Here is a 12,278-nt window from a genome sequence, read left to right on the forward strand (position 1 = left end):
CTCCTGATTCCAGAACCACAGGCTTCTGTCACATCTGAGCTTTGATTAAGGACCACACCACACAGGGTTTGGCAGTCACCAATTCCAAAAATTTTCATAAAAATTCCTCCCAGAAGCCGGCGGCGGTGGCACACGCCTTTAATCCCAGCACTCGGGAGGCAGAGGCAGGTGGATCTCTGTGAGTTTGAGGCCAGCCTGGTCTACAAGTGCTAGGTCCAGGACAGGTTCTGAAGCTACACAGAGAAACTCTGTCCCAAAAACCAAAACCAAACCAAACCAAAAAAAAAAATCTCCCAGATTGGGTATATAATTAGGGCAGTTTGCAGGAATAAATGTCAAAAAAATTAATTACTTTTATTTATTTGCGTGCATGCGTGTGTGTGTGTGTGTGTGTGTGTGTGTGTGTGTGTGTGAGAGAGAGAGAGAGAGAGAGAGAGAGAGAGAGAGAGAGAGAGAGAGAGAGAGAGAGAGAGATAGTTGCCCTGGCAATCTGACTCAGGGCATCATGCATGGGGGGAAAAGTTTATTCTTTGGCCACTGTACCCTTGGGCCCTTGCTGTAATGGTTTAATGTATGTCTTAGGCAGTAGTCAGTCTCATAATAGTTAACAACCACCTTAACTAAGAACCCAAATTATATTCAACATTTCTCCTCTTCCTCTCTCTCCTTCTTCTCTTCTCCTCTTCTTTTCTTTTTGAGACACGGTTTCTTTGTGTAAGCCTTGCCTGTCCTGGAACTCACTCTGTAGACCAGGCTGGCCGCAAACTCACAGAGATCTGCTTGACTTTGCCTTCTGAGTTCTGGGACTAAAGCCATGTACCCCCACTACCCACCTTCAACATTTTTCTTACTTTTTATTTTAAAGCACTCTTTCAGAAAAGACTTTTTAAAATTAGCACCTATTTCACATGAATTCTTTATTGTCATTCCCTAATATTGACTATTTAATATATCTATAGAATAGTTATAGAAACTGGGAAATTTAATATTGATATAATATTATTTATAGTAAAATTTCTTTCTCCAATTAAGGTTCTTTAACTAGGCCAGCGTTCAATCCCAAATCCCAGTTTTCTTCCAGCTACCACATTCCCAGCTTTTGACAATATTGGTGAATATCTCAGCCTTGCTTTGCATCCCATGGCTTTGGCAGTTTTAAAATGTCTGGTCAATTATTTTGAGAAATACCCCTCAGTTTAGGCTTTTGGATTCTGCCTGGTGGTTAGCTATGAGTTTCTGACAAGATACCACCAAGATATTGTGACCTTCTCTATCCATCAACCCAAGAGGCAGGAGCTGTTGACATGTTTTATTAAGTGGGATCTGGTCAGGTGTTTAAACGGCATCTCTCCACTGACAGGCCACTATTTTCTCTTTTTATTTACTACATGTTGGGGTGTTGGGATATGGGTCAGGTGAGCATGGGGAACTGAGTTTGGATCTTAGCTTCCATGTAAAGAAACTGGGCATACCAAGGAAGCCCTGTAATTCTACACCTGCAGAGAAGATCTCAGACTTGGTGGCCAGCAATGGCTGAGTCAGTGAACTTCAGGTTCCCTGAGAGACTGTGTCTCATAGACACAGTAAAGAGTAATTGATGAAGTCACCTGATATGCCCCCCATACACATACTTACATATGCACACACACACATATACACATACACTCTCACACGCAATACACCATCACACACACATACACTCTAACACACACATACACACACATATGCACACACACATTCACGGGCATACACTCACACACATACATCTCACATGCACATACACCCTCACAGACACATACACAGACACATACAAACACCCTCACAGACACATACACACACCCTCACAGACACATACACAGTCACACATACAGACACATACACAGTCACACACACATAGAAACCTACTCCAACAAGGCCACACTCCTCATCCCTGTCAGGCAGCACTACACCCTAATGACCAAGCATTCAAATCTATGAGCCTGTGGGACCATTCCTGTTCAGACCACCACAAGGCCCCTGCAACAGCTGGGAGAACAACCCTCTAGTTGGGGCTACTAGCCATGGAGCTTTGAGAACCCAGGGAGAGGAGGACGCAGGACAAGGGGTTGTCCAAGCTACAGACCTTCTTTCAGCTGGGGAAAGAGCACCATTCTCCTGCAGGGATCAAGGAGGAGGCTTGCTCATCCATCACACCCAGCTGCCAGGAAGACAACTTTTTCATCAAAGCTTAAGAAAAACTAGATTAGTTTTGGAAGAGAGTAGGAGGCAGCTGAGTGTTATTCGTGGGTGTCAGTGACCTTGGTAATTCCCAGAAAGATGCTCACTGGTTTTACTGCCCTGGGGTCAGCGTCTCTGTGCAGAAGCATCATTCTCTTCCCACGCCTTGTCGGCAAGGATGTCTGGCTGGCCCTTGTGGGGGCCGAGTCAAGTGTGCTGCCGTATCATTTTAATACATCTTTTTCTCTGTAGAAGCAATCGAGACTCCTAGAGGGACAAAGGCAGAGGCCAGTTTCCTAGCACTCTCTTCCTAAGCTTGTCTTCCAAAGCCCCAGGATGGCAGTTCCGGATGGAGAGTAGATATGAGCCACTGCTGAGAATCGCAACACGAGGAGAGATTTATAATTTTTAATTAATTAACCTATAAATAGCTAAAGAATCCAGGTGACTCAGCCAGAGGATGAAACTGGGGTCTGTTGGATCTCTTCAGTGAACTGAGGGCTGGGGCCTGAGAGGGCCAGGGAGCCAGACCAGAGCCATGACAGGCTTCTAATAGCCCCTCTCAGGGACCAGGCCTTAGTTTCAGTTTACTGGAACCAGCTGGAGCAGAGCAAGCCGATCTTGGGAAAGATGCAACCCAGGGGCAACCAGTCAGAGGGCGCCCCAGGGCTTTGTGCAAGCTTATGGGAACTAAAGGTAGCTTCTCCCATGCTGCAGCTGAAAAGCCCCTAACCACTAAGCCACCAACCAATCCTATAGCAACCTATAAACTTTAACCCACCAATCAGCTCCCAGACTAGCCTCCCCTCCCTGGGATTCTGGTGTAGGAGGAGGTCCTTCTTTCTATGTGTTGCTTGTATTAGTTAATAATAAGAAACTGCCTTGGCCTGATAGGGCAGAACTTAGGTAGGCAGAGAAGACAGAACTGAATTCTGGGAGGAAGAAAGCAGAGTCAGAGAGAAGCCATAGATCCTCCGCCTGAGACAGACACTGGTTAGAATTTTATCCGGTAAACCACAGCCATGTGTCAATACACAGATTAATAGAAATGGGTTAAATTAATATAAGAGTTATCCAATAAGAAGTTAGAGCTAATGGGCCAATCAGTGTTTTAATTAATACAATTTCTGTGTGGTTATTTCAGGGCTAAGCTAGCCAGGCTTCCAGGATGAACAAGTGGCCTGGCCTCTCCTTGCAACAGGATTCCCCTAATCTTGCTTAAAAGGAATCTTAGGGCTTCTCTCGTCATGGTCATCGCCCTGCGCTGTCCCATTTTGTTGGAATCATAAAAAAGCGCTCTCGCTTATTGCCTGTGTGACTGGCAGTCTTTCATGGGGACTTCTCATGGACCCTAACAGGGCCAGGCCTGGGAAAACGGAGGTGGGGAATGGTTGGCTGAAGGAGATTGGATTGGGTCTCTGTAAGGAAATGCACAGAATGTCGGGTCATTGAGGTCTGGCTTGCTTCTTCCAATAGGAAGGCCGGTATCCACAGAATGTGCTTTCTTCCCGTCCCTTGGATGGAAGGGTACTGTGTATTTGCAGGAGTCGGAGCCTGGGGTATCTCATCTTCTGTCCATAACACCCCGACCCTCAAGGGACCAGCCTTGTAGCCCTGTCGGCTCCTTTCTTTAGCTCACTGGCTCCTTACAGGGGTGGCTCCGGAGCAGGACAGTTTGGAGGCACCAGAGAGGGTTGTGAGGAAGCCTTCAGACAGAAATACCCACTGCCTGCCTCTGTTTCCAGGACAGAGGGAGAATCCTGAGACCAAGACCTTGACCCACCATGTTTGTGGGGCTCGGGGAAGGTCGCTTGATTTGGTGGTGACATCATTAGAACTGACTTTGGAAGTCTGAAACCTGGCACTCCTCCATTTTCACAAACCCAACAGCTTTCCCCTCCCTCTGACTTCCTGTGAAGTGCTGGGGGTGGGGGGCGCTCACCTTTTGACCTGGGTTTGAGAATTACATGTCAAAGTAATGAGGCCTAATGATATTCTGCTGTACACCCAGGTTGGCGCCTAGCACAGTTGTCATCAGGGAGGCTTCATCCGGCAACTGATGGTCACATTGAGCCCCTTGCATCCTGAAGAAAAGGGAAAAGAAGGATTGGAGGAGCCAGAGGGGTCAGGACACCAAAAGAAACCCACAGGATCAACTAACCTGGTTTCATAGGGGCTCACAGAGACCGAACCAACAACCAGGGAGTCTGCAAGCGGCTGACCTTGGCCCTTGGTTTATATTTCACAGGTGTGTCGCACGGTCTTCTTGTGGGGCTCCTAACAGTGGGAGCATGGGCTGTCTCTGACTCTTTTTGCAGGCTTTTTTTCCAGGTCAGGGCTACACAGAGAAACTCTATCTTGATAAAACATTAAAAAAATAAAACAAAACAAAAGAATTAAGACTCTTCCTAAATTATACCACAACAATTAGTAGGAAGAAAGAATCAATGAGAAGAATACCAAGTAACGAATAAACAATGTAACTATGTGTTTAACTTGATCTAGCCGAACCAGCTCCAATGGCTGCATGTTAGTATTCTCTTTCTGTGGTCACAGACTTACACGTGTATGCTAAGTAATAATCACAGAAGAATCCCTTGGCTTCTTCCTTATACTGTCTTCAGACTTGTTCATCTGAAATATCATACCCCTTCTTCTTGTGTCACAAAAGATGTCCCTTCTAAGGACACAAACTAAGGCTTAGTGTGACAGATCTCTGTCACCTCTATAGCCTCTGGGGACACCAGCCTCTCTGTCTACAGCCTCTGGGGACACTACCCTCCCTGTCTGTAGCCTGTGGGGACACCACTCTCCCTGTCTATAGCCTCTGGGGACACCACCCTCCCTCCTGGACTCTCAGCTCCTCTAGTCTATCCTGATTGTGTTATCTTTTGACAAGTCTCAGCGCTAGTGGTCAAGGCAGAGCAAGGGCAGAGTTTCTGGCAGCTGCTGCTCATGGAGACAGTGATGGTGCCTTCCTCAGTGGGTTAACGCTACATGCTAGTTTTGGAGACCATTCTCATTTCTCCAAGGGACAACGGAAAGAAAATGTTTCATTTCCTTGTGAACTTTAAAGCCTGCACGGAGACATGGGTGTCTTAGTTACTGTTCCGTTGCTGTGAAGAGACATCATGACCAAGGCAGACCATAAGAGAAAGAACATCTAACTGGGGTCTTCTTAACTGTTTCACAGTTTCAAAAGGTGAGTCCATAATCATCATGGCGGGAAGCGTGACAGCGGGCTGGCAGGCATGGAGCTGGAGCAATAGCTGAGAGCTTACATCTCATCTATACCCCAGCAACACATTTTATCCAAAAGCTGTACCTACTCCCTTAAGGCCAAGGCAATCATTCCCCAGAGTTCACTAGCTAGAGACCAAGCATCTGTAATCTAGCGCTCTGGAGTGGGAAGCAGGAGGGTTGTGAGTTTTGGAATGGTCTGGGATACACAGCAAGACCTGTCTCAAAAACCAAGCAGCAGCAGCAGCAGCAGCAGCAGCAGCAGCAGCAGCAGCAGCAGCAGCAACAAAAACAACAAAAATAGAATCAATCCAAAGCCCTTGCCCACCCAGACTCAACTAATAGAAAGGAGTCCTGGGGAAACTTACTCAGCATGTTTCACCTCTCTCTGCCTCCTAACTCAGTCACACGTTGCTGCACAGACTGTGCTGAATGAACTGGCATTAAAAATTATAGAAGGAATGAGTTTAGGGAATACTCAGCCTTCATGGCAGGAAGAGCCAGGCAGGGTGACAGGATGATCCGTGTAATAACTGAAAGTCAGGAGGATTCCCAGAATTCATAGAGGCCTCCAAAGGTCCGTGGGACCTCAGGGCACTCTTGACTGTAACACTGAGTGTAGGGGTGGGAGGGTGTAAGTCTCTCCTATCTTCACATAAGCACCAATGGCTTCCTGGGTGCCACGCACATCCCCAAACTGACACTTGCCCCATTAACACATCCACTCAGAAGCTGGGCGGTGGTGGCACACGTCTTTAATCCCAGCACTTGGGTGGCAGAGGCAGGTGGATCTCTGTGAGGTCAAGACCAGCTTGGTCTGCAAGAGCTAGTTCCAGGACAGGCTCCAAAGCTTAAAAAAAAAAAAACCCAAAGCAAAACAAAATAAAACAACAACAAAAAGCATATCCCCGCAGAGCACACCAGCCTCTGCTGCTTTTCTTGGGCCCTTTTGTTCTTGGGCTCTTGTGTTCATGTTTGTCTCATTTTCCCAAGCAGCTTGGGACTCCGGGAGTGCAGAAAGACTTCCTGAGGTGTAGGAGACTGGCTGTGCTGCAGAAATGTCTGACCTGCTCCTGAGGTTGACACCTGGAGGAAGATGTCTAGCTGTGACCTCTCACTTAGGTGCGGAGGACAGAGACTCTCACGGGGACTGCTGTGAGACCTGAGTGAGCATGCTCTGTGACTTCTGAATCGTGGTGAGATTTGATTACATGGTCATTGGACAGAAAACACTCTGTGGGCCGGGTGTGCAGGAACTCACTGTGCCGAGGACTGCAAGTGGAGCCACGGTTCTTATCTTTTGCACATGCAGAGACGTGGGTGTATATCTCTTGGTACTGTGCTCAGGAGACATGACTAATCAGTTATGGAATTAGGAATTTAAGCTTGGAATACCTGGCTCTGTGGATCACGCTCTTAATCCACATGCTATAAGAGAATTTAAATAATTTGAAATACTTGCCCGTCAGTAATCTAAGCCCCCTATGAGAAAAATAGATGATTTAAAATGGCCACGGCTTTAAGAAAGACATGAAATGTTTTAGGTCACCTGTTCTTAGCTGTTAGTCTGGGCAGAGAGTGTCGGCAGTGAAAACATGTCTGGTGAGGAGCTCAAGAGAAGGTCTGGGAGACACTGCTCGGTCTACATCTGAACATTCTAGAAACTATTGCTTTTGCATCAGCCATATTGGGAAGGACAGTTTTCTCCATCCTGTTCCATGTATCAATTTGTAGTTATGTATTTTTTTTTAGACAGACAGGGTCTCTCTCTGTAGCTCTGTTTGTTCTGGAACTAGCTCTGTAGATCAGTCTGGCCTTGAACTCACAGAGATCGCCTGCCTCTGACTCCCGAGTGCTGGGATTAAAGGTGTGCGCCACCGCGTCCCGCTGTAGTGTTGCATCTTCTCTTTCCCAGAGTTTGCAGAGGCTTTCTGTCCTCTATGGATTAAATAGGGTTTATCCAAGAATGTACCTTTGGTCAAGTGCAGCGGTTCTCAACTTGTGGGTCACCACCCTTCCATAGGGGTCACCTAAGACCATTGGAAAACACTGATATTTACATGTGCCGTTCATAACAGTAACAGAATACAGCTATGAAGCAACAACAGAAATGGTTTTATGGTTGGGGGTGCCACAGCATGAGGAACTGAATTTGGAAAGCTGAGAACCACTGCTCTAATGAAAACATCGCTGGTGCTTAGAACGGGAAAGGGGACTAGAAGTAATAGAAGTAAATCTGGGACTCAGTTTCCTCAGCTGTAAAGAAGGAAATGAACGAGATGACCCGAAGGTATTCTTTGTTCTAATAATCTTTGCTTCCCAGCACTCTGGGCCTGTGTGTGGAAGGCTAAGTATGCTTCTTGCACATTTTTCTTACTGTGTGTGTGTGTGTGTGTGTGTGTGTGTGTGTGTGTGTGTGTGTGTGAAAACACCACATCTTTGGTACTGGGTTTGAGGCATCACGATGCTTAGACAATCCCTTCTGTCTCGGGGAAACAGCATGCCGGGAAACGGGATGATTAAATTTCTCATTTTAGACGAGTTAAAAAACTGTCCCCTCTGCTTTTCAGATTCGTTTGTTCTTTACTCTGCTTTCCTAACTTTTGAGTCCAGGCATGGGGTGGGGTGGGGTGAGTGCCCCCATCACCAAGTAACCTTTACTGCTGAGCCCTGACCTACAGCCACTTTCTGAGCTGCCTGCAGGATCACTTTGTAGATTAGCAGGCCTCTTAATGGGGATAAAATGCTGGTGCAGCCGACTGCTCTATTGGCTCTCATCCGGGAATTTTGCTAACGTTGCCTTCATAGTCTAGATTTGGCTCATCTGCCCCCTCTTACCTTAACATATCTTTGTTGTTAAAAAAAAAAAAAGAAATTCAGCATCACTGAAAACTAAAACAATGGAGTCTGAGATCAGCAACAACTTAGTGGCATGAATAATAATATTTAGCGTCTACTGGAGACTTCCTGTGGCAGACACAGACAGGCTGGCTCATTGGATATTATTTGTTCAAAGTTCCTCTACCAAGGCACAGAGAAGTAAGCTCATACATATCACAGGGCTCAGGGTGGCTCCAAGTAGCCCGTAGGTTAAAATCTTGCTCAACAGATTAGGGAAAGTGCAGTTTAGTTGGTTCTCAGCCTTCCTAACATGGCAACCCTTTAATACAGTCAGTTGGTCATAGCTACTTCGTATCTGTAACTTGGCTACTGTTATAAACCATCATGTAAATATCCATGCTTTCAGGACCTACACATTGAGAACCTCTGCTGTAGTTGATGGAAGACTGGCCAATCATATTCCAGTAGTTTGACCTTAGCATTTATTGGGGAGAAATAAAAACCACTTTTTTTTTTTTTTTTTTTTTTTATTTTTCGAGACAGGGTTTCTCTGTGGTTTTGGAGCCTGTCCTGGAACTAGCTCTTGTAGACCAGGCTGGTCTCGAACTCACAGAGATCCGCCTGCCTCTGCCTCCCAAGTGCTGGGATTAAAGGCGTGCGCCACCACTGCCCGGCTTAAAAACCACTTCTAATTTTGGACGTTTGAGAGCTGATTGGCATGCATGGTAATGTCATTTGTCACAAAGACATTGGTGCAGCATCTACTATAGGATCAGTGGCTTCTGGGACTCTCTGAAGAAACAAATATTGGATGGCCCCTTCCTCCAAATTGAAACATTTGCTGGACAGGGCAGGGGAGGCTCTCCTTGGGCTCAGGACTGTTGGGGAATATTCTTTTAAGGTGTGTGACTTTTGTTTATGCTGCCTTTGTTTAACTCTGTGAGCTCTGTTACCGTGCCTGTCTATTGGTCCTAATAAAGAGCGAGGCGGGAGCAAAGGTAAATGGAGCTGGCAGGCAGAGAGTATAAACAGAAGGAGGAGCAAGAAAGAGAGGAGCAAGAAAAGGAGAAGAGGAAGATACTAGGGGCCAGCCTCCCAGTCAGTCGTGAAGTAAGATATACAGAAGTAAGAAAAGGAAAAATCCCAAGGCAAAAGGGATAATTTCAGAAAAACTGGCTAGAAACAAGCCAAGATAAGGTCGGGCATTCATAACTAAGAATAAGCCTCCGTGTGTGTGATTTATTTGGGAGCTGGGTGGTGGGCCCCAAAAAGGTAAAGGGTAAACCAACCCCAACACAGGAGGTAAGCAAAGGTCATATGTCTGGAAAAGCTGAAACCTGCAAGATTCTCAAAGACCCCTCCCCAGCTTCATAGAAACTGTCCACAGTTTGGGTGAAGCAGGCCAGCTGCCCAGAGGAGACTCTCTGACCTGTAGAGCTGCCTGCAAGCCATGCAAAGAGTTCAGGGGATGCAGCTTTTGTGGGTCATCCCCTTCAGCTGGGCTTTTTGGTGATGCAGTTGCTTTTGAGTCCGCTCTTCCCCCGTAAGCCACCTCTCCCCCATGTTCCTGTTAGCATCCCAATAAAAACTCACCAAGTTGGACTTGAGTGCAATCATTACTTTTGTGTCTTGGGTTTCCTTTTTGGGGTCAGTGGATGTGTGTGCTTTGTTGTCCTCGCCACAAAAAGAGTTTCTCACATGAGACTGAAGAAAGAGATGAGGCATGGGCTTCCAGCTATAACCAGAGCTAGCAACTAGAAACACTTCTGGCCTTAGATGGTTTTACATGACTGCAGAGATCATGACCATAATAATGTAGATTTAGAAGCCCCAGAAGCTGTCATCTTCATGACAAGAAGGGTGGGCTGGAACCAACAGGGGAAGGGTGGGCTGGGACTGGCAGGGGAAGGGTGGGCTGGGACTGGCAGGGGAGGGGTGAATACTAAACAAACAGGTGAGCTTTACAGGGACTGGGAGCTCTGACCCTGCTGGTGAGAGAAGAACTCTGATGTGTTTGTTGGTCATGAAACTTGGCTGTCAGCAAAGCATCTTTCAAACACTCTTAAAACAGGATTGGCAAGTGAAACTTAGGTGGCCAGATCCCAAAAACCCAAGGAAAGGAGACTGGTAGGTAAGTAGAGAAAGCCTGGTTCTTTAAGAGATGAGTGGGTGACACAAGCCAACATGAATACCAAGTGGCTGAACCCCGGGCTGATACTATCAAAAGCACACAGCAACGGAGACATTCTAACTAAAACTCCAGGAAGTCGCCGACAAAGGGAATGGAGTGGTCACAGTTTCAGGAGGTACTGTGTAATTTGCCCGCCCATGTTAGGGCGGCCAGTGTTGATACAAGTCTTCAGATGGTGACACACAATCCCACGCTGATAACGTCATTCATCGTGAGGGTGACAGAGTTTCCTGAGGTCAGTCTTATTCCAGATGGTTGTGTGGACAGCTGGACCAGTTGGCCATTTGTTTTTGATCTTTCATTTAAATGTTATCAGTAATTAGCATAAGCAAAGAAGGATTCCATCCTGTGCTTCAGCTTCCACTGCTCTCCCACCTCTGTGTGTGCTGGTCTATGCATAGCAGAGTCCTTTAACCTGGAAGCAACCAGACAAAACCCTCTTGCAGATGCAATCCAGTTAGAATGAAATGAGAAATTTCCTTTCAGAGACAGCACGCTGGATCTGGGGAAGATGGTTCAGTTGGTGAAATGCTTTCTATACAAGCATGGAGACCTGACTTAGGATCCCCAGCCCTCAAACACCAGAGCAGGGTGGCACACACCTGCAATCCCATCACTAGGGAGGCAGAGAGAGGAAGATGCCCGGGATTGCCAGACAGGCAGCATACTGAACCTGTGAGAGCCCTGGCTTTGCCGAGAGGGTCTGTCTCCGCAGTAAAGGTGGAAAGTGATTGATGGGAACATCTGACGATGGGCTCTAACCTCTGCATAGACGTGCATGGTCGTGCAAGAGTGTGTGTGAGAGTGTGTGCGCACACTCACACCCACACTTAAACAAAACAAAAACCTTGCCCCTAGGTGGGAAGTGATTGATGAAGACATTTGACAGTGGGTGCTAGCCTACACAGAGACATGAACGCTTACACACACACATACACATACACACACACACACACACACACACACGCAAAAGAAAACAAAAACCTTGTCCCTAAGTGCTTGTCGATACTTATTGCTCATCATGGGACCCATAGTGATAACCGCAATCAATAAAGACCAAGTGACATAGAATCCATGAAGAAGCATCATCAGTATTGGCTTCAAAAATGAGCATTTTAAGAAGATTCTGCCTGAAAATGATGTTTTTACCTCCAGTTGCAAAAGGAGCCTCCACACCGTCACCTGGCTGGCCATGACTTTTCATCTGGATCAAATTGTCTCCAGATTTAACTTTTCTCATTTTCTACCCCAAATGTCTTGGTCATCTGTAGAGAGTGAAATGATGGGGTACGCATCGGCCTCGTGTCCAGGGTGTGGGCTGGGCTGGCAGTGTTCACATATTAGGAAAGACGTTCATAAAGAAGTGGATGAAGACTTTCCCATGTCAGTGTCATTAGAGCTTCAAGAAGCTGGCTCGCTCCACCTACTTACCCTCTAGTCCATGAAACCAAAGCAAAGCTTTGCGAAGTTCCCTGTTGTGAGGGATCATTATTTAACATCAGAGACTAAAGCATTGATTTTTACTGTGATGAAGACAACTGTAAATTTTAGTGGATTCGAATACTATGGCGAAAGCAATGTTTTTTATTTTACTTTATTTTTATGATTTTGTTTTTCACACTTCTTTTTTAAAATTTAAAATAATTTTAATTTTACATACTAGCCTCTGTACCTCTCCTTCCCCTTCTCCCACCCCCATCTAACCCCCACCCTGTTGTCTGAGGTTTTTTTTTTCCTTTATTTATTTATTTATTAAATATTTCAGTCTCTTCCCCACCTCTGCCTCCCC

At 46.3% G+C, this 12,278-nt stretch overlaps 1 long non-coding RNA gene across 3 annotated transcripts in view; it reads left to right on the plus strand.

The window, feature by feature from the left end:
* Positions 1-8,787, plus strand: part of LOC126513523 (uncharacterized) — a 19,951-nt gene extending 11,164 nt beyond the window's left edge. For 2 of the 3 annotated variants that reach the window (XR_007595368.1, XR_007595369.1), the window contains exons 3-5: positions 4,229-4,465; positions 5,250-5,419; positions 6,454-8,787. This is a non-coding gene — a long non-coding RNA (uncharacterized lncRNA). The remainder of the gene's footprint in view (positions 1-4,228; positions 4,466-5,249; positions 5,420-6,453) is intronic. The other variant, XR_007595370.1, reaches the window with a different exon arrangement.
* The last annotated feature ends 3,491 nt before the right edge of the window (positions 8,788-12,278 follow it).

This window comes from Alexandromys fortis, unplaced genomic scaffold (genome assembly GCF_014885135.2).
Source record: "Alexandromys fortis isolate MF-2015 unplaced genomic scaffold, M_Fortis_MF-2015_v1.1 scaffold_118, whole genome shotgun sequence".
NCBI lineage: Eukaryota > Metazoa > Chordata > Mammalia > Rodentia > Cricetidae > Alexandromys > Alexandromys fortis.